The sequence below is a fragment of the Heterodontus francisci genome, chromosome 20 (assembly GCF_036365525.1).
Source record: "Heterodontus francisci isolate sHetFra1 chromosome 20, sHetFra1.hap1, whole genome shotgun sequence".
Taxonomy (NCBI): Eukaryota; Metazoa; Chordata; class Chondrichthyes; order Heterodontiformes; family Heterodontidae; genus Heterodontus; species Heterodontus francisci.
Genome location: NC_090390.1, coordinates 38,969,150 through 38,991,757, shown reverse-complemented (window position 1 = coordinate 38,991,757; position 22,608 = coordinate 38,969,150). Strand labels below are relative to the sequence as shown.

The 22,608-nt window shown below is 45.0% G+C and overlaps 1 protein-coding gene across 3 annotated transcripts in view; it reads left to right on the top strand.

Moving 5' to 3' along the window:
• Positions 1-22,608, top strand: part of marchf5 (membrane-associated ring finger (C3HC4) 5) — a 119,049-nt gene that overhangs the window by 28,192 nt on the left and 68,249 nt on the right. The gene's annotated exons all lie outside the window — the stretch shown is intronic.

The following is a 22,608-nucleotide window of genomic DNA, read 5'->3' as shown; positions in this document are numbered from 1 at the left end:
CATGTCAACGGTCGATCTCTCTGCTCGAAAGCCACACTGTGCCTCGGGGTAGACGCGCTCGGCCAGCTTCTGGAGCCTCTGTAAAGTGATTCGACCGAAGACTTTCCCCACTATGCTGAGCAGGGAGATTCCACGGTAGTTGTTGCAGTCACCGCGGTCATCCTTGTTCCTATAGAGGGTGATGATATTGGCATTGCGCATGTCCTGTGGTACTGCTCCTTCATCCCAGCACAGGCAATGCAGTTCGTAGAGTGCTGAGAGTATAGCAGGCTAGCACTCTTAATTATTTCAGGGCTAATGCCGTCCTTCCCAACGGCTTTTCCGCTGACTAGAGAATCAATGGCATTACTGAGTTCCGCTTTTGTTGGCTGTACGTCCAGCTCATCCATGACCAGAGTGAACAAATTTTAATGCCTTTTCAGCTATCAAAACAGCTGAAGCAACCTTGTTTTTATTAACCTTTTTCTGAAGCTTTATAGCACATGGAAATGAAAACAAATTACATTTATATGGTATACTGTCGTCTCCAGAACATTTCAAATGCTTCACAACTAACGAATTACTTTTCCAGCACCATTATCAGTAATGCTATCTGGATAAATGCACCAACCAATTTACACAGTAAAATCCTACAAAACATCAGTGAAATGGATGAACAGTTAATCTCAGTTTGGTGATTCAACTCCTTTATCATGAGGAAACTGCAGTGGCATTGCAGTCATCTTTGTGGCATGCAAAAGTTAGTTTCAATATGAAATGGGTCCTAATCATCTGTCTCTGGAATGTAGATTCTGTCCAGACAACCATCTCAAACACTTGAGAAACCTACTGCAGTGTCTTAATAGAATGGTTAGTATAATATCGAAGCTAAATATTTGAAATGTTAGTGTATTTACTTTTTCATCTGTATTCAATAAATGTGCTTTTTGGTCAAGGATTGAAATGATATCTGAGTTTGTTGTGCTCTCTTACTTTTTGAAGATGTGGGAGAGAACCTCTGGTAGTACAGGATAGACCCTATAACTGTTACAAGAGTTTTGTATTTGTGTTGAAAGCTTAGCATTCTGTGTGTTATTTAAAAACTGAGGAAAGGATTTTTCTCTGGACATTGATGGCTGAAGCTTGGTGGGTTTGAACTGAGTGAAATACACAGACTGCAAGGCACCTGTTTCCTAACGACTCAGCAGGGGAATGACAGGTCGAGATTTATGATTGTCATGTAACTTGATTGTTGAAGTGGGTTTCGCTTTTGGATTCTGAAAAGACCTTTGAGTAGGACAAGGAGCTGGCTGGCTGGAGAGAGAGAAAAAAGACCTCTCTCTGGAAAGAAAGACTTGCATCTCTTGAAAAGAAATCCTGCATTTGAAATGTGGCTGTGATCTGCCTGGAGAGAGAAAAAAGACCCGGGGGGAAAAAAGACTTCCTTCTCTCTGTCGAGGAAGACTGCTTTTCAGAGAAGAAACCCGTGTATGTCAGAGGTAGCAGATTCCTATTGCCTTCAGTCTTTGAAGAATCCCTGCCTCAAGAGTGAGATTCCTGTTGCCTCCTGTGTTATGGGAAATCCTCGAACCTGAACAAAGCTTCTCGGTTAGACTGCTGCTTTAAAACCCAAGCAGACCTGTTGCTGCACCCTTGCTGGAAGACCCTATGTGAAGCCTGCTGCAGACAAATTGCCTTGAATGCCTACCCATCACAATCTATTCATTAACCTCGCCTGGAGAGACTTTAAGTGCTATCAGACTATTCTACTCTGGGCCACCTCACTGTGTCGAAAACATCCTATCAGAACGTGATAAACTCAATCATTTTATTCCGAAGAGACATCTGTAAAGGCCTGCTCAGGCCGGGCGGAGGGGGGGAAACCCTACCCGAACCCGAAAGAGCCACGTCAGACCCAAGCCCGACCCAGCCCGAGTCCTTCTATTTTTTCCCGCACCCGACCGGACCACAGGAATGTTCACTTTACCTACCTTCCGAATCTGTTTTTCACTTTTTAGACTCCTGCTTTACAGGTTGAAATACTTGTTGTAAGTTTAGATTAGAGATACAGCACTGAAACAGGCCCTTCGGCCCACCGAGTCTGTGCCGACCATCAACCACCCATTTATACTAATCCTACACTAATCCCATATTCCTACCAAACATCCCCACCTGTCCCTATATTTCCCTACCACCTACCTATACTAGTGACAATTTATAATGGCCAATTTACCTACCAACCTGCAAGTCTTTTGGCTTGTGGGAGGAAACCAGAGCACCCGGAGAAAACCCACGCAGACACAGGGAGAACTTGCAAACTCCACACAGGCAGTACCCAGAATCAGTGAACAGCTGAGATGCAGAGACCAGGAAGATCCTGAGTGATGATTACAATATACACAGTATATATAAAATGATCACTGTCAGGACTGTAGTCTAGTACTGTACTGTATGTATGCGTGTGTAGACTAGAGTCCTGAGAATGATCATTTTATATATACTGTGTATATTGTAATAATCACTCAGGATCTTCCTGGTCTCTGCATCTCAGCTGCTCACTGGATAAACTTGCAGCAGGTATTTCCACCTGTAAAACAGGAGTCTAGGTGACGTATGATATTTTCTGAGCCTTCGGGCAATTGTGTTTGCTTATTTTAAGCAATACTGGTACAGTGTGGCACAACCTGTTTCTATGCCCGGCCCGACCTGACCTGAACCCGACACGTGTTGTCGGGTTCGGGTTGGGTAGCAGGCCTTTAATTTGGTGTGCTTTTTTTTGGTGAACAAGTAGTGTCTAATTTGGCAATTTTTTGATCGGTGGAAAACTTTGTGGAGTAATGGGACTGAATTAACAGTACATTACTCCCAACTTGGCCATAACATAGCTAAAACAAATTATACCAATCATACCATTTGCCTTGCTTTTATCATTTAAAAAAAAAATTAAGATAGCTTCCCATCTTTCGAAGTAGTATTAGTAAGTTTGCGGACGACAAAGGTTGGTGGAGTTGCGGGTAATGATGAGGATTGTCAGAGGATACAGCAGGATATAGATCGGTTGGAGACTTGGGCGGAGAAATGGCAGATGGACTTTAATCCGGACAAATGAGGTAATGCATTTTGGAAGTTCTAATGCAGGTGGGAGGTATACAGTAAATGGCAGAACCCTTAGGAGTATTGACAGGCAGAGAGATCTGGGCGTACAGGTCCACAGGTCACTGAAAGTGGCAACGCAGGTGGATAAGGTAGTCAAGAAGGCATACGGCATGCTTGCCTTCATCGGTCGGGGCATAGAGTATAAAAATTGGCAAGTCATGTTGCAGCTGTACAGAACCTTAGTTAGGCCACACTTAGAATATTGCGTGCAATTCTGGTCGCCACGCTACCAGAAGGACGTGGAGGCTTAGGAGAGGGTACAGAGGAGGTTTACCAGGATGTTGCCTGGTCTGGAGGGCATTAGCTATGAGGAGAGGTTGGATAAACTCATTGTTTTCACTGGAGCGACGGAGGTGGAGGGGCGACATGATAGAAGTTTACAAAGTTATGAGCGGCATGGACAGAGTGGATATTCAGAAGCTTTTTCCCAGGGTGGAAGAGTCAGTTACTAGGGGACATAGGTTTAAGGTGCGAGGGGCAAAGTTTAGAGGGGATGCGCGAGGCAAGTTTTTTTTACACAGAGGGTGGTGAGTGCCTGGAACCTGCTGCCATGGGAGGTGGTGGAAGCAGATAGGATAGCGACCTTTAAGAGACATCTTGACAAATACATGAATAGGAAGGGAATAGAGGGATATGGGCCCCGGAAGTGCAGAAGGTGTTAGTTTAGGCAGGCATCAAGATCGGCGCAGGCTTGGAGGGCCGAATGGTCTGTTCCTGTGCTGTACTGTTCTTTGTTCTTTGAATTTCATTTCTTTTATTTGCCCCTTACTGGTACATCTTATGGTAGCTGCAACTACTCTAAAAGGTTTGCGGAATTAGTTGATTTTTGCCATGAAGCAGCTGTTATAGCTATCAACATTGGGAACTATAATGCAATTGTCAGAACACATGTTGGTAGCAATATTACAAAAGCACTTGTTGATTTATATTCTATCATCTTTTAACGTAGAAAGAAATTGCACTGATGCTTTGCACAAAGGTGTAAGCCGAAAAGCTGGATGCCATGCCAAAAATAAGATCAGGAGGTGATCAAAATCCTGGTACAAGAGGTTAGTTTTGTCGAGGGGCTCACAGGCAGAGGGGAAACTGTTAGGGTTTAGGGAGGGAAGTCCGGAGTGCCAAGCCTAGGCGGTTGAAAGCATGGTTGCCAGTGGTGGTGGAGAGAGGGTGAGTAAGGGGCTGGAGTCGGAGGGAAAGTGCTGGAGGAAGTTAGAGCTTGAGTGAAGTTTTGGAAGGGTTATAAACGTGCATATGTGAATTATAATTTAGAGGTATTGGAGGATCAGAGTCAATGCAGTCAGTGGGACCTGGGGTTGATGGGCAAATGGGGCTTAGTGCAGGATAGGGCATAAGCAGCAGATTTTAGGCTGAGCTGAAGTTTATGGAGGATGCCAAATGGAAGGCTGGCCAGTACAATATTAGAATATTCAAGTTTGGAGGTAATGGACATCAGTGCGGGTTTCAGTGGTAGATGGGCAGAGGCAAGTGATGTTATGGAAATGGAGTTGGCAGCCCTTCTAATGGAAAGGGGATGCAATGGGGTCAAAAGCTCAGCTCAGAATAGAGTAGGATGCCAGATTCTAAACAGTCTGGTTCAACCTGAGAGAGCTGCTGGGGATGCTGATGAAGTTGATGGTATATGGAGTTTATGGTGGGGGCTAAAGATGATGGCATTACACTTCAAAATATTTAGCTGGACTAAATTATGGCTCATCCAAGGCAGCACAGAGGTAGTAAAGGAGTCAAGCATGGTGGTGGAGTGGTAGAGCTGAGTGTCACCAGCATACTTGTTTCTCATCCTGTTGCGACTTTAGAGTTTTATTTTGCTTATTGTGTAAGACTTTGAAAGAAACCTAAAGATTGACCTATCAAAGCTTTTCAGGCAAGGTTAACATTTACATAAGTCGTCTAATGTACGAACTCTGTGAATAGGAGCATCTTTTAACAAGCACTTGTAATCGTGGTTTCTTTGTTGAAAAGATAGAAATTATTCATAGAAAATAGCAATAGTTTATTGCTTTTGCAATTTCAGTTTTTATTTCCTCAGCCGTTTGTGAGGCTTAAAACCTTTTTGTGTATATAAAACAATAGAAACTTGTCACATAAACTGGCTTTGTTGAGTGATGATTTTCTTTAATCCACTGACTGGAGATCTGAATTTAAAAAAAGACAATTAAAAGAAAAGCTACAAGGATGATTTTACTGGCAGCTTAAGATGGCCACCTAATTTGCAACACTGTATCCTAGACTGCAATGCTGTGAGCAGGGAGACGTAATGTCTGCTCCTATCCCAGCAAGAACCAAGACCCAGGAAGTTTAAGGGAACTGCTTGTTATTTTTCTGCAAAAGAGAAATACTGCTGCTATGTTTGAATGAATGAATGAGTGACTGTCATGTGACCAGCCTCTCCCCATCTGTTGTTTTAAACTTTACTTTCTGCAGCAGAGAGAGGAGAATGAACTAGACTCTGACACATGCAGACCTGAGTGGGGATCTCTCTCTTTCCTACACCCCCCCCCCCTCCCCACCCCCATAGAACCAGTCATCTACCTCTTTAAACTTAAAGCCTCAGGATCACCAAATTCAGCTGGAAGGCAGCCGAATCACCACTCTGTAACCTATTTGTGTGTGTGTGTGTGTGTGTGTGTGTGTATGAAAGTTGGTGCGTTTGTTATTTTTTTAGTTCGGTTTAGGTACAATAAAGTTAACCTCTTTCTTTGGTAAACTCCGATTAGTTCTTGTTATGATCATAGCAAGTAAGTACTCAAACATCTACTGAATTGGCCAGTACATTCACTTTAAGGAAGAATTAAATCTGTTGTGGTCAAACAAGGAGAGGTGAAAGAGGGAGGCCCTTCGATCCCTCACTTGACTGTAACAAACTGCATAAATTAACTTTGAGTACTTTTTATTAGGCAATTTTTGTTTACAGAAATTTCTGCATTAAAGGCCTTATAAGTCAGCAATCTCAGTGCAGTAAATTTTCTGCTTTGGGCTCCTGGCACAGGCAGGCAGTGTACAAGTGCCCTCCAGCCTTTGATTTCCCATCTGTATTGAAGAGAAAATTTGCACTTGCATGATTTAAAACAAGAAAGTAAAGATAAGAGCAGTTTGACAATGGAAAAGTGGTACATGAAGGATAGCCAAGGGCGCGAAAGGGCTGCAGATACAATAAAGTATGAGGTCCACAGTGGGAAGAAGTGGGGGTTAGACCTGTTGGGAGTTTGTGACTCATTCTCCCGGATTCCCTACTTCAAAGCAGTTAGACCCTGCTCCTAGAGTATTGCTAAGCTCCAGGACCTCCAATAAAACCAGACTCTGCTGCCCGCCTTGTTTCCCGCTTCCTCCATTTTCTTTGCAGAATGCTACAGGTTTTTGCTAGATTTCTTTCCAGCCTTATAGCGGAACATAGGTGGGGATAAACAGTAATGAGTGTACTCTGGATCACAATTTAGCACTTATTGACCAGCAACGATCTGAGATCTTTCCTTGGATTTCACCGTGATTCCAGAGCCCAACAATATACTTCTAGACAATGGGAAATACCATTTCAGTACTACCCAGGCTCCACATGCCCTTCCAGGTCCTGGTAAGTTAATAATAAAAGCAAAATACTGCAGATGCTGGAAATCTGAAATAAAAACAAGAAATGCTGGAAATATTCAGCAGGTCTGGCAGCATCTATGGAGAGAGAAGCATAGTCAACATTTTAGGTCAGTGACTCTTCAGAACTAGCAGATATGAGAAATGTGAAAGGTTTTAAGCAGGTAAAGCGGGGGAGGGGCAAGAAATAACAAAGGAGAAGGTGTAGATAGGACGAGGTCACAGAGAATAACTGACCAGAAGGTCATGGAGCAAAGGCAAACAGTATGTTAATGGTGTGTTGAAAGACAAAGCATTAGTACATAAATAAAAGCAAAATACTGCGGATGCTGGAAATCTGAAATAAAAACAAGAAATGCTGGAACCACTCAGCAGGTCTGGCAGCATCTGTGGAAAGAGAAGCAGAGTTAACGTTTCGGGTCAGTGACCCTTCTTCGGAACATTAGTACAGATAGGGTGTTAATGGACTGAAAACTGAACAGCCACAAGTACAAACATGAAAACAAACAGTGGGTAGGCAAACTGAACAAACTAAGATAAAATAAACACAAAAAAAAACCTAAAAATAAAAGTAAGATGGGGGGAGCGTCATGCTCTGAATTTATTGAACTCGGCATTCAGTCCGGCAGGCTGGAGTGTGCCTTATCGGTAAATGAGATGCTGTTCCTCGAGCATGCGTTGATGTTCACTGGAACACTGCAGCAATCCCAGGACAGAGATGAGAGCAGGGGGGATTGTTGAAATGGCAAGCAACCGGAAGCTCGGGGTCATGCTTTCGGACTGAGTGGAGGTGTTCCGCAAAGCGGTCACCCAGTTTGTGTTTGGTCTCCCCAATGTAGAGGAGACCACATTGTGCGCAGCGAATACAGTATACTACATTGAAAGAAGTACAAGTAGATCGCTGCTTCACCTGAAAGGAGTGTTTGGGGCCTGGGATAGTGAGGAGAGAGGAGGTAAATTATTAAAGTATTACACCTCCTGGTAATTAATATCCCTGACTATGTAACTAGCATAACACCATTTGATTTTTTTAAAAAAATTATTGGGATCTGACTGCCGCTGGCAAGGCTGGCTGTGGATCCTTGTTGCTCTTGAGGTGGTGGTGGGTTGACTTTTTGAACCATTGCAGTACTTGCAATGAAGGTACTCCCACAGCACTATTAGCTCAGGAGTTCTAGGATTTTGACCCATGGACAATGAAAGAAAGATGTAACGTCCAAGTCAGAATTATGTATGACTTGGCAGTTATGATCTCATACACCTGTGGCCTTTGTGTCTCTAAGTAATGGAGGTTCCAAGTTTGGAAGTTGCTGCCAAAAAAACCATAGCCAGTTGCTGCGGTGCATCTATGATCGTACACACTGTAACCATTGTACACTGGAGCAGGGATCGCCAACACGTCAAGCGCGAGCTACTGGTTGCTCGTGGCGGTGTTTGAGTAGCTTGCATTAAGCTCCTGATTCCTGAATGCAGTCCCAGCGCCCACCCACATCATCCTGCCAGCATGAACCCACCTATGTGCATCCTGACCTCACCACGGGTTGAGTGAGCAATGAGGTGGGGGGCAGAGCAAGCGGGGGGATGGCTTGTGATATTTTTCTTTTCATCAGAAGTAGCTCTCGCTAAAGGAAAGGTTGGCGACCCCTGCACTGGAGGATGTTTAGACCAGTGGATGAGTTACTGGTGTCGAGCATCTTGGGTTCTTACAAAATCAGTGGCAATTGCTGTGAGAAATGTCATTGGCGATATACTCGTTTTTAAAATGTCCACTGCAAAACTTGCCTGACGACAAAAAGGCTGAAAATGAGCTCATTAGCCTGCATGCATGATCTACTCGATACAGCCTGGTATTGGAACATAATGCCTCGGAGTTGATGGAGTGGGGCATCTCACAGTGAGTGTCATGAGTTGGATTTTCTATCATATCCTTCAGTTGCAATTAATTTTGCATTGCAAATTGCTGGAAGAGTGAGTTGATAACAGCGCTGTGAGGTCAACTGGTATCTGGGAGTTTGGTGAACAACAAGACCAATAATCTTAACTCCTTTTAATCGGTTAAATTTTAGGATTTGAATGGTCAGCAAAGCTGAAGTGGCAACTTGGACATCTGATTTATTTAAACAAAGTTTATCTGAATTATTTGGAGTCCATTATTTAAGAAATGTGAGAAATAGTTATTAGGAAATTCTAGACCTGTTTATCGAACATCTGTTGGGTAGTTGTTAAAAACTATAATTGAGGGTAGACTGAATGAGCACTTAGTAAAATTTGAACTGAGACCAAACATGCATTTATAAAAGGTAGGTCATCCCCTATTTGAATTTTTTGAGAAAGTAACTCAAGTAATAGGGGATTTTCTATGGTTGTCATTTATATGGACTTGCAGATGGCATTTGAGAATGTACCACATCACAGTCTGTTAGGTAAATTCAAGGCTTATGGGACGGAATGTGAATTATTGCCTTCGTTAGGTGGTAGAAGACAGAGTAGGGATAATTTTTTTAAAATTGGACAGACCGCCCGGCATCGATCTAGGTACCGGAATCGACAATGGCAAGCCTAGCCCTGTTGACCCTGCAAAGTCCTCCTTACTAACATCTGGGGACTTGTGCCAACATTGGGAAAGCTGTTCCACAGACTAGTCAAGCAACAGCCTGACAGTCATACTCACGGATTCATACCTTGCAGACAATGTCCCAGACACCACCATTACCATCCCTGGGTAGTTCCTGTCCCACCGTCACAATGGTATACAGTCAGGAGGGAGTTGCCCTGGGAGTCCTCAAGATTGACTCCGGGCCCCATGACGTCTCATGGCATCAGGTCAAACATGAGCAAGGAAATCTCCTGATTACCACCTACCACTCCTCCTTGACTAATGAATCAGTGCTTCTCCACATTGAACACCAATTGGAAGAAGCACTGAGGGTAGCAAGGGCACAAAATGTATTCTGGGTGGGGGACTTGAATGTCCACCACCAAGAGTGGCTCGGTAGCACCACTACTGTCCGAGCTGGTCAAGTCCTAAAGGACATAGCTGCTAAACTGGATCTGCGGCAGGTGGAGAGGGAACCAACAAGAAGGGAAAAACCTGCTTGACCGCGTCCTCACCAATTCACCTGTCTTAGATGCATCTGTCCATGACAGTATTAGTAGGAGTGACCACCGCGCAGTCCTTATGGAGACGAAGTCCCGTCTTCACACTAATGGTACCCACCATCGTGTTGTGTGGCACTACCACTGTGCTAAATGGTATAGATTTCGAACCGATCTAGCAACTCAAAATTGGGCATCCATGAGGTACTGTGGGCTATCAGCAGCAGCAGAATTTTATTCAACCACAATCTGTAACCCCATGGTCTGGCATATCCGCCATTCTACCATTACCATCAAGCTGGGGAACCAACCCTGGTTCAATGAAGAGTAAAGGAGGGCATGCCAGGAGCAGCACCAGGCATACCTCCAAATGAGGTGTCAGCCTGTTGAAGCTAAAATACAGGACTACTTGCATGCCAAACAGTGGAAGCAGCAATAGACAGTGCTAAGTAATCCCACAACCAACGGATCAGATTTAAGCTTGGCAGACCTGCCACATCCAGTTGTGAATGGTGGTGGACAATTAAACAACTGACAGGAGGAGGTGGCTCCACAAACACCTCCATCCTTAATGATGGGGAGCCCAGCACATCAGTGCAAAAGACAGGGCTGAAGTATTTGCATCCATCTTCAGCCAGAAGTGCCGAATGGATGATCCATCTTGGCCTCCTCCTGAGGTCCCCACCAGTCTTCAACCAATCCGATTCACTCCGATATCAAGAAACGGCTGAAGGCACTGGATGCTGCAAAGGCTATGGGGCCGTGACAATGTTCCGGCAGTAGTACTGAAGACTTGTGCTCCAGAACTAGCCACGCCCCTATCCAAACTTTCAATACAGCTACAACACTGGCATCTACTCGGCAATGTGGAAAATTGCCCAGGTATGTTCTGTCCACAAAAAGTAGGACAAATCCAACCCGGCCAATTACTGCTGTATCAGTCTACTCCTAATCATCAGCAAACTAATGGAAGGGATCGTTGACAGCACTATCAAGCGGCACTTGCTTAGCAATAACCTGCTCAGTGACACTCAGTTTGGATTTCACCAGGGCCACTCCGCTCCTGACCTTATTACATCCTTGGTCCAAACATGGACAAAAGAGCTGAACTCCAGAGATGAGGGTGACTGCCCTTGACTTCAGGCAGCACTTGACCGAGTGTGGCATCAAGGATCCCGAGCAAAACATGGAGTTAATGGGAATCGGGGACAACTCTCTGCTGGTCGGTGTCATACCTAACACAAAGGAAGATAGTTGTGGTTCTTCGAGATCAATCGTCTCAGTCCCAGGACATCACTGCAGGAGTTCCTCAGGATAGAGGCCTAGGCCCAACCATCTTCAGCTGCTTCACCAATGACCTTCCTTCAGTCATAATGTCAGATGTGGGGATGTTTGCTGATTGTACAATGTTCACCATTTGCAACGACTCAGATTCTGAAACAGCCCATGTTCCTACACAGCAAGACCTGGACAACATCCAGACTTGGACTGAAAAGTAACATTCGTGCCACGCAGGTGCCAGGCATTGACCATCTCAAAGAAGAGAGAAACTAACCATCTCCCCATGGCGATCAATGGCATTACCATTACTGAATCCCCCACTATCAACATCCTGCAGGGGGGGTCACCATTGACCAGAAACTGGAACTGGACCAGCCATATATACATGCTTTGGCTACAAGAGCTGGTTAGAGGCTAGGAATTCTGCGTTGAATAACTTGCCTTCTGTCTCCCCAGTGTCTGTCCACCATCTACATGGCACACGTCAGGAGTGTGATGGAATACTTTTCATTTGCCTGGATTGGTGCAGCTCCAACAACACTCAAGAAGCTCAACACCATCCAGGACAAAGCAGCCCACTTGATTGGCACTCCCTCCACCACTGACTTAGAGTGGCAGCAGTATGTACCATCTATAAGATGCACTGCAACAACTTAACAAGGTTCCTTTGACAGCACCTTTCCAAACCCGCGACCTCTACCAACTAGGACAAGGGCAGCAGATGCATGGGAACACCACCACCTGCAAGTTCCCCTCCAAGCCACACACCATCCTGACTTGGAACTATATTGCCGTTCATTATATTTACAATGGAGAACCATATAGCATAGTTTTCCAATTACACCAGGATTCATGGCACAGTAAGTTGTGTGGATGGCAGCATAAAATTACAAGGAGGCATTGATAATTTATCATTTAATTTCTGACCACTTATTAATTTTGAAGTGGAAGGCCATTGGAAACATAAATTACCCCATTAACAGGGACCTTGCGCTGCCAAATAAGAGCCTGACTTTCTGCAAGTTTAATTCATAATAACAGTATAAATGCAGCAATATCTTGACACTCAAGAGTTTGGCAGCGAGCTCTGGTCCTTGTGAGATTAACAGCAAAGTGGTATAAATTGTCTGGCAATTTGTGGCTTTTCACAACTGCATGCATCCCTTTTCCTGATCACAAATTGCTGGGGTTTTTTTGTGCTTGGCCAAGTGGACCAAGTGTCTGAGGGAACACTTGATTAACAGTAATCATCATATAAGGTTTAGACTTGTAATGCAGAAAAGCAAGGAACGATATAAAGTAGAATGCTTGATTGCAAGAGGGCTAACTTCAATGCAATGAGAAAGGATCTAGCCAGGATATCATGGAACCCAAGATTGACGGGCAGAACTGTAACGGAACAATAGGTTATTCTTAAGGAAGTGATGCATCATGTACAGCTAGGTACATTCCAACAAGGGTGTAAGGTAGGGGAACCAAAAACAGGGCTCCTTGGATGACTAGGAAGAAGGAGATTATGACAAAACAAAGAAAGTGGGGGTATGATGCATGCCAGGTGAATTCTTCAAGTGAGAACCAGACCATATACAATAACTTGAGAGGGGAATTGAAGAGGAAAATAAGACTGGCAAAGAGAGAATATGAGAATAGAATGGCAATCAACATAAAAGGGAACCCAAAAATCTACTGGCATGTAACTAGAAAGCAGTTAGTAAGAGGTGGGGTGAGGCCCATTAGGGATCGAGAGGGTGAAAAATGCTTAGAGGCACAGGGCAAAGTTAGAATTCTTGATAGTTACTTTGTGTTGGTGTTTACTACCAAGGCGGGAGCAATGCACCGCCCCATCACTCCACAGGTCACAGCATATTATTAAAGTTTTCCCACCCAACTGAAAACAGCCAAATTAAACACTAGTAACCCCCAGAATAAAACTGATCAAACCAGGTATCTTTAGACAACAACAAATTAACTATTTATTAAAAAAACAAAATCTTAAACACAATTAAGATAAACCTATGTCTAAAAACCTTATAACTTATTTTAACCTAACTTCCCCATTCCCTCACACACATTCAGAAGTAACATTTAACTGGTTTTAAAAGTGGTCGTTTTAAAAATTAGCTGTTTTCTTCAGAATAAATAAGTAAGTCTTTGTGGGTTGCATTCCTGATGGGTGAGGTATTCTAATGTAGAAATAATCCAATGCTACTTGAAGTCTCCACGTGGATTCGATGAAATAGTCTGTTCTTGACAGGCGTTCAAAACATTTCAGCTGCAGTAGGCATCAAACAGCTCCTTCAACGATGAACACAGCAATAGGTCAACTTGAATTTTAAAACCGACAGTCTCTTAGTCGAAACTTTACTTCGAATTCCAGCAAACCCAATCAGTCAAGAGAAATCCAATTTGAAGCAAATACTTCCTGGCTTGGAAGTTAAGAAAAGGAGTTTTGCTATCTTCAGCAATACAAGTGGTCTCTTCAAAAAAAAAGGGCTTTTTTTCTCCTTTGGCAATTAACTTGGCCTGTAGCTCCTTTGTAGAATTTCTGTTGAGTGAGAATAGACAACTCTTCAGTAGCACGCCTCGCTAGAGAGTGTCTCATAGCTGGTTCAGACTGGTTTTCACACAGTTAAGTGAAAACATACCATGTGACCTCTCCTGTTGCCTAAGTAACAAAATGCTGCTGGCACACTGCCATAGAAATGCAAAAGCTTCTCTCCTTGTCTTAGAGGCACACTGTTTTAATCAGAGGAGAAAATAAATACGGTTCTGTGACAGGATGCTGAAAAAATATTGGTAGAGGCAATGGATCATGTAAAAGTTGAGAGGGAGGAGGTTCTTAGGTTAGAGCAGTCACCTGGTCTGGATGGTTTTCATCGCAGATTGCTCTGGAGGTGGGGGGTGGAGATCGTCGAACGGCTTGGTGTAATTTTCCAATCTTCCCTTGACATAGGGGAGGTGCTAAAAGATTGGTGAGTGGCAAATGTGACACCCTTATTCAAGAAAGGGTGTAAGGACTGTCCTAACATCTAAAGGCTAGTTATAAGGTTAGGTTGGAAAAGCTGGGGTTCTCCCTGGAGGAAAGGAAATTGAGGGGAGATTTAATGGAGGTGTACAAGATTATGACTGGCTTAGTTAAGTTGGACAAGGGAAAACTTCCCATTAACTGATCGTACAAAGACCGGGGCCACAGATTTTAGGTTTTGGGCAAGGCATGCACGGGGAATGTGCAGAACAACTTTTTTTATGCAGCATGTGGTAATGACTTGTAAGTCGCTGCCCACGAGGGTGGTGGAAGCAGAGATGATAATTGATTTCAAGGATCTTGGATGGACACTTGAAGGAAATAAACTTGCAGGGCTATGGGGATCAAGTGGGGGAGTGGGACTGACTGGATTGCTCCGCGGAGAGCCGGCTTGGACTCGTTCGACCAACTGGCCGCCTATGCTGTAAATGATTGTGACTCTATGTGCCTTTAACTCGCTGTAATTCTACCTGCAAATTGTGGCCCAGTATATTAGTGGGGAAGTTATGTGGGTGTATATACTCCTACTATGATTCATTGTTACAGTGTTAATTGAAGGGCAGAGGTCTGAGATCCAGCAATTTATTGAACTAGATTATTTATGAATCTCTGGTGGTTTCAAAGAATGTTGAAAAATTTGAGTCATTGAGAAATTTTTGGCCTGCACTGAACTCCATTAACTGTTTTCCCTGAGTCTGGCATTGTGTATGAAATGTAATATTGAATAGATAGTTCTAGGTTCTTTTTGTAAATTTGTTTCAACAATGTCTAGTGTAACTTTTGTAGTCATATGTTGTCCTATGGCTGCTGAGTGATCCAGAATGAAGTTTAAGGTAATATTGCAGCCTACCTGACCTTTGACCAAAACTGATGGTTAAATTTCAAATCGAATTGTTTTCTTCAGCTACTGTTTCAAGTTTGACCTATGACTATTGAACCTGCTGCAGGAAAGTGGTATACGAACATAAGAATTAGGGGCAGGAGTTGGCCACTTGGCCCCTCGAGCCTGTTATGTATCTTTTCCCCATGCTGATATGTTTGCTGTTAATGAATAAAATTATCAGATTAAAATAGTCTGTACTAATACTGGATTGATACTGAAACAGAAAACTGAGTGTGCCAACATCATTGTGCTTCATGTTAAAGGTGATTTTTTTTTTAATATAATCTGAATTGTTAGATAATTATGTGAGTGTTTTCAGTGCTGTGTTTATGCACTTTTGGAGCTCTAGGGTTTTTCTAACCTGTATTTCAAACATTTTGAGTGGAAATATACCTGTGGCAATGCCAAGTATTTCCATTATATTCACCACCCACATTCATTGCAAGGAAGGAGGATTCTAAGTTAAAGGCCTGCTCAGGTCAGGAAAAAAAAACCCGACCCAAGTTCTTCCATTTTTTCCCACGCCCAACCCGACCACTGGAATGTTCTCTTTACCCAGTTTCCGATTCCGAATCCGTTTGTCACTTTTTAGACTCTTGCTTTGCAGGTTGAAAGTACTCTAGTCTAGTACTGTACTGTATGTGTGTAGACTAGAGTCCTGACGGTGATCATTTTATATTTTTTATATAAATACTGAATATCTCATAATTAATCACTCAGGACCTTCCTGGTCTCTGCATCTCAGCTGCTCACTGGATAAACTTGCAGGTATTTCAACCTGTAAAGCAGGAGTCTAGGTGATATATAATATTTTCTGAGCCTTCGGGCAATTGCTGTTTATTTTTTAAGCAATACTGGTACAGTGTGGCCCGACCTGGACCCAGCCCGAGCTGAGCCCGAAAGCCGGACCCGGAAGAGCGACCCAACCCGCCCCGACCTGAACCTGACACATGTCGTCGGGTCCCGTCTGGTAGCAGGCCTTTATTCTAAGTATCTATTTTCAGGCATCTTTTCATACTGAAGTTTAGTTATGAAGTTGTGTCGGAGGGAAGGGGGGGCATGGTGGATGAAGTGACTACATGTACATGTATTTTTTGTGATGGATGAGATTAATTTAGATGAAATGCAGTTTCCTGTTGACTAAAGTGTGTCCTGTCAAAAAGAGTGGTGAAGAGTAATATGACAGTTGTTGAAAGGTAACCAGCTAGCTTTGGAAACAAAATAATGCAAACTTTACTTCCTGAGAGTTCAGTTTTATTTGCTATTTATTTTATTTATTTATTTAGAGATACAGCACTGAAACAGGCCCTGCGGCCCACCGAGTCTGTACCGACCAACAACCACCCATTTATACTAACCCTACAGTCATCCCATATTCCCTACCACCTACCTACGCTAGGGGCAATTTACAACGGCCAATTTACCTATCACCTGCAAGTCTTTGGCTGTGGGAGGAAACCGGAGCACCCGGCGAAAACCCACGCGGTCACAGGGAGAACTTGCAAACTCCGCACAGGCAGTACCCAGAATCGAACCCGGGTCCCTGGAGCTGTGAGGCTGCGGTGCAGAAGTCAGGGTGATTGTCCAAATCAGATTAACAGTCATTTCCCGGTGAGAGCAAAAAGTTCAAGTCAACAGTTACATGTAATTTATTATTGATCTGAAATGGATTGTGACCAGTACAAGAATCCATCTGGCAAAATTATAACATGTAAGAATTTAGACCGCAGCAAATATGACTAGCGAGCGGCAGGTCACAGTGACCTTGAAGGTCGATGCCAACGGAGCCATCATCCATCCTCCCTCCAGCTTCGCTATCGAGCTAAGTCGAGGCTTCTTGGTCCATGCAGGGCAGCCCAGAGTTTGTCGCACATGTGGCAAATCTGATCACGTGGCAGCTCACTGCAGCACAGTCATCTGCAAGAACTGCAAGAAGGAAGGCCATCAGACCAAGGACTGTAAGAGTAAGTGCTGCAACCTGTGCGGTGAGGCAGGTCACCTCTACAAAACCTGCCCCAAACGCTTCCTCAATTATGCTGATGCGGCAAGGTCCACGGACAGGCCGGGAGAAGGAACGACGAATGCGTCTGGTGTTGGGAAGGAGAGGAGCAACCCTGTCCGTGATGAGGAAAGTCTACCTGAGAAGGAGAAGAAAGGGGAGGCAGCTGAAACTGGCGACCCAATACCTACCCTGTGCCTGGAAACCCCTCCTCTACAGATAGAATCAATGGAGTAGGTGGCAACAGATGGACAAACAGGCCAGTGGCAAGTGGTACAAAGGAAAACCGCAAAGAAAAAACCTCCAAAAACTGAACATACCACCCCCCAAACCAGTGGCAAGAGGAGGCTACTGTCTGAGACAGACTATGGCAGCTCCTCCTCACTGGACGAGGAAGGGCCGGAATGACGGCACCAGCAAAAGAAGCGGCAGAACTCAAAGGAGCTGGAAGATAAAGCCCCCCCCAGCTCCGGGGCACTGGAAGCTGTGATGGGCCCAGCATTCCCCAAAGCGAAAGCGCCGAACCTAGCAACATGCCCAGCGCATCCCAGCTCCGGGACACGGAGAACAAAGAAGTGTTAAGTGCACTTCGGCTCCGGGAAGCTGGGAGCAGTGATGTTTTCGAGGAGGAACAGAGGGAAAGATACCAACAGCAGAGGACAGCCTAATCCTTGCTGCCTCCCAAGACCAGCCCCCCCCCCCCCCAATGTCACCCCAGTGGAACAAACCCTGCATGAGAAAGCAGGAGGGGTTTCTGAGCCCAACAAATGTGAAACAGCTTGTGGACACTATGGGTATGCAGGAACATACCGAAGGACTGGGACTAGCAAGGACAAATGGTGTGGGAAGCAACAACTAACTTAAAAATGGGTATCAAGATTGTTTCAATTAACATGCGTAGCATTAAATCCACTACGCGATGTGTTTCAACCTTGGACTACCTCGCCAAGGTCAAAGCCGACCTACTGTTTCTGCAGAAGTGTGGAATACCACACCTCGCCACCTACAGGCAATGATAGGCCCGCAGGCCATCGATCTGGTCGGGGGTAATGATTCCTGTTCCTCCGGCCTGGGTATTCTGCTGCAGGGAGGTAACTTCACCGTCTCCGAAGTTAAGGAGGTGGTGGGCGGTCGCTTCCTCGTAGCAGATTTAATGTACAACAATGCGCTGCTCCGGTTGATCAACGTGTACGCCCCGGTTCAATGCAGCGAGTGGCTGACCGTCTTCCAGCAGCTCCCACTGCTGCTGACGATGTCCAGGCCAGTCATTCTAGGCGGTGACTTCAAATGCATCATCGATGCAGCTGGACGATCTGACAGTGACAACAGCAAACTGGACGCTACGCCAGATTCCTAATGGAAACAGCAAAAGATGCCAAGCTGCACGACATCTTCAAACCTGCAGATGGAGCGCAGCGTAGATACACCTGGTCAAGATCGGACGTGTCTGCCCGTTCCAGGATTGACTTCCTGTTTGTGTCCCATGCTGTCACGGTCAGATCCACCGACATCAAGCCGGTGTTCTTCTCCGACCATTGCCTCTTACTGGCTGACTGTCACTTACAGGGTGACCAGCAGGTTGGCAGGGGGACATGGAAGCTCAATGCTACACTGCTGACCCCAGAGAACGTTGAGGAACTCAAAAGGGATTACCAAGGTTGGAGAACCGTGAAACTCCTCTTTGCCTTCCACCAGTGAACTGGAGACTCAATCAAGGAGAACATCAAGAGGTTCATCAAATTCAAAGGGGTTCTGAGGGTGAGAGAAAGACAGAGAGCAATGTCCCAACTCCAGGAAAGAATGCAAAATCTGCTTCGGCTGCAGTCGATGGGGGTCAAAGCCAAGGAGGACCTCCATGAGGTGAAGAGCCAGCAGGCCTCTCTCTTTGCCATGGAGGCCTCCAAGATCATCTTCCGGTCCAGAGTCTGCTCCATTGAGCAGGATGAGACGTGCTCGCGTTATTTCTTCCAAAAGGTACACAGAGAGAGCTCTCTGATCAGCAACCAGAAGGAAGAGGATGGCTTGGTAATGTCTTCGCAGTCCGACTTACTAAGAATCAGCAAATCCTTTTATGCTGGGCTGTACAATGTGAAGCCCACAGACAGCAGAGCCTCCCAGTCCTTCCTGTCATCTATCACAGAGGTCTTAGATGACAGCATCAAAGAGACACTGGACAAGCCGCTAACTCTGGACGAGTTGACAAAGGCCGTCAGGTCCTTCGAGACGAGTAAAAGTCCCGGAAGCGATGGCTTACCGGTTGAGTTGTATTCGGCCCTGTGGGACTGGGTCGGCCCAGACCTGCTGGAAGTATACGATAGTATGCTTCTGGCAGGCAGCATGTCAGAATCCATGAGGAAAGGCATCATCACCCTCATCTACAAGTGGAAGGGGGAGAGGGCAGAAATCAGAAATTGGCGGCCCATCTCACTGCTTAATGTTGACTGCAAGATTCTGTCCAAGGTCATCGCCAGTCAAATCAAGTCTGCTCTGGAGTTGGTGATTCACCCTGACCAGACCTGCACCGTACCCGGCAGGAAGATCTCTGATAGTCTTTCACTACTGAGGGATATGATCGCCTATGTACGGGACAGGTGGGTGGACACCTGCCTCATCAGCCTGGACCAGGAGAAGGCTTTTGACAGGATATCGCACACTTGCATGATGGACGTGCTTTCCAAAATGGGGTTTGGGGAGGGAATCTGCAATTGGATCAGACTGCTCTACACAGTCTCAATCAATGGGTGGGAATCAGAGTTTCCCGATCCAGTCTGGAGTCAGACAGGGCTGTCCTCTCTCCCTGGTCTTGTTTGTTTGCTGTATTGAATCCTTTGCTGAGCCTATTGGGAAGGATGCGAGGGGTGACGATCCCAGGCAGCAGAGGCACTCGGGTTAAAACCTCCCTGTACATGGACGACATCGCCATCTTCTGCTCGCAGACTGATGAGCATCTGCAGCCAGTTTGAACTGGCCTCTGGAGCCAAAGTTAACCACGGCAAGAGCGAGGCCCTGTTCTTTGGGAACTGGGCTGACCGATCCTTTGTCCCCTTCACCGTCGGGTCAGATTTCCTGAAGGTGCTGGGGGATATGGTTCAGAAGGGCCGGGGCGTGCACCAAAACCTGGAGGGAGCAAGTAGCCAGAGTTCATCATAAGAGCATGTGAGAGCAGCGACCTCTCTCCATTGTGGGCAAGAACCTGGTCATCAGGTGCGAGGCGCTCACGTTGTTGCTGTATGTGGCGCAGGTCTGGCCCATACCTCGCTCCTGCGCCGTGACTGTCACCCGAGCCATTTTCCACTTCATCTGGGGATCCAAAATGGACCAAGTCCGGAGGGACACTATGTTCAAACCTCTGGATAAGGGCGGGAAAAATGTACCCAACGTTGCCCTCATCCTGATGACCACTTTCGTGTGCGGCTGCATCAAGCTGTGCGCAGAGCCCCAGTACACAAACGCCAAGTGTCACTACATGCTGAGGTTCTATCTGTCCCCGGTGTTGCGAAGGATGGGCCTGGTCACATTGCCGCAGAATGCTCCATCCAGTTGGACTGTGCCATACCACCTATCCTTTGTGGAAAAGTTTCTGCGGGAATAACACCTTTGACCACCAATCCATCAGGCATTGGTCTGCACGGAATGTCCTCAAGGCCCTACGGGAAAAGGAGATGGTGGATCCTGTCGGATGGTTCCCCGAGCACACTGTATAAGTCATTTCGCAGAATGCCTCATCACCAGAACTTTCAAACAAGCACCAAGGTGTAGTTTGGCTGGTGGTGAGAAGGGCCCTCCCCGTCAGATCCTTCATGCACGACCGAAGTCTCGCCCCCTCTGCACAGTGCCCTCGAGGTGGCTGTCGTGGGGAAGAGACTGTTGCCCATCTCCTTCTGGAATGTGTCTTTGCAAAGCAGGTGTGGAAAGAGATGCAGTGGTTTTTGTCGAGGTTCCTCCCAAGCAGCTCTAACACAGGAGTCTGTGCTCTGCAGGCTGTTCCCAGGGACGCACACCGAGATAAACATCAACTGCTGCTGAAGGACCATCAATTCGGTGAAAGATGGTCTTTGGTCTGCCAGCGCAAAGAGTTGTCCACGACCAAGTGTTGCAGACAGGCACATTCCAAGGTCCAGGACCACGTGCTGAGGGACGCACAAAAGCTTGGGGCAGCCGTGGCAAAGGCTCAATGGGGAAAGACCACTGTGTAAGGTCCCCCCACCAAAGTGAACTGAGAGGCTGGATCCATGGGAAACCCCTCGGGCTGTATCCAAAAAATATGTATTTGCTGCAAAATGTACATGGCATGTAAAATGAAATGCAAGGGTTGCGACGCAACGAAGGAAACTGATCTCCTTTGAACTCTTTGTATTGTCAACTTGGTGCTGTTCTGAACTGTTCTGTAATGTATTTTTTTACAGATTTTTATGAATAAAGTATATTTTGGGAAAAAAAAGTAATTGCATGCCTATTTTAAGTATAATTGGCTGTCTAAAATGCCTTGTCAGTAAAAGCATAGTAACAATTCAGAGTAACTGCAGTGTTGATATACTTGTGTGTATTAAGTACAGAATCATTTGTTCAGTGTAGATGCATTTAGGGAAGAGAAGTTAATCTCTCCACAATATGGTTATAATTGTTAAAAGGAATTGTATTACCTGTTGTGCTTGGCATTTGCAGCGCTTGCACATTCCAGATACAGTGGCAGGGCATCTATAGAGAGTTGGTCATATGTTTCTCCTTGTGTACGTTGAAGTAGAAGGACGCCTGAGGGTGCAGTTTCTTGGCAAATGCAGAGGTTATCATTTAGACTTTTTAACGTGAAAAACAATATTCAGTGTTACATTTTATATGCAGATATTGGTTACGTAAATATTTTATCAATGCTTTGCTTAACTCATGTAATCCCCAATACTTTTATCAACATGCAGAATTATATTGTAATGTGCGCAGGTTCTGATCATAATTAATGTTTATAATTGCTCTTGAGAACAAATTTAGTGCATTTTAGGATAATTACCAGAGAAATGTTTAGCTGCTAAGTAAATTTAGTTTTACACCAGGTGTCCTGCAAAATTAAAATTGGGATGAACTGTAAAATGCTGTCTTTTGTTCTTTGCATGTAAATGCACAGCAGAGCAAAATACATTAGGGATATTGATTCTTTTTTTTTTATGGACTCATCTAGAGAGGAGGCTTGAGTTACCATAAGAAATGAAGCTTTGCTTTCACGAGAGGTTTCACCTAGCGGGTTTTTCCTGTTTGAGTTTGTTATCTGAGTACTGACCTAATTCACTACTTTATCAAGGTCATGTTTTATTCAGTGCAAGAAAATGGAAAATTTGACAAGAAGCACAGTGCTTGTGTTGAAAGGGCATCATGTCGTGCAAGCGTATGTGCTTTGTCTCCTTCCCCAACCCCATTCCTGTTGAAAATAGAGATAAGCATGGTGAAGAAACATCACAATGTTCATTATTCAGAACTATTTCTGAAATTGTATTTGTAACATCATGTGATTTTAATTCTAAACTCTTTTACAGCATTCAGGGATGTTCAAAATAATACTGTGTTGTACAAAGCAACTGAAACAAGCCCAGCCAG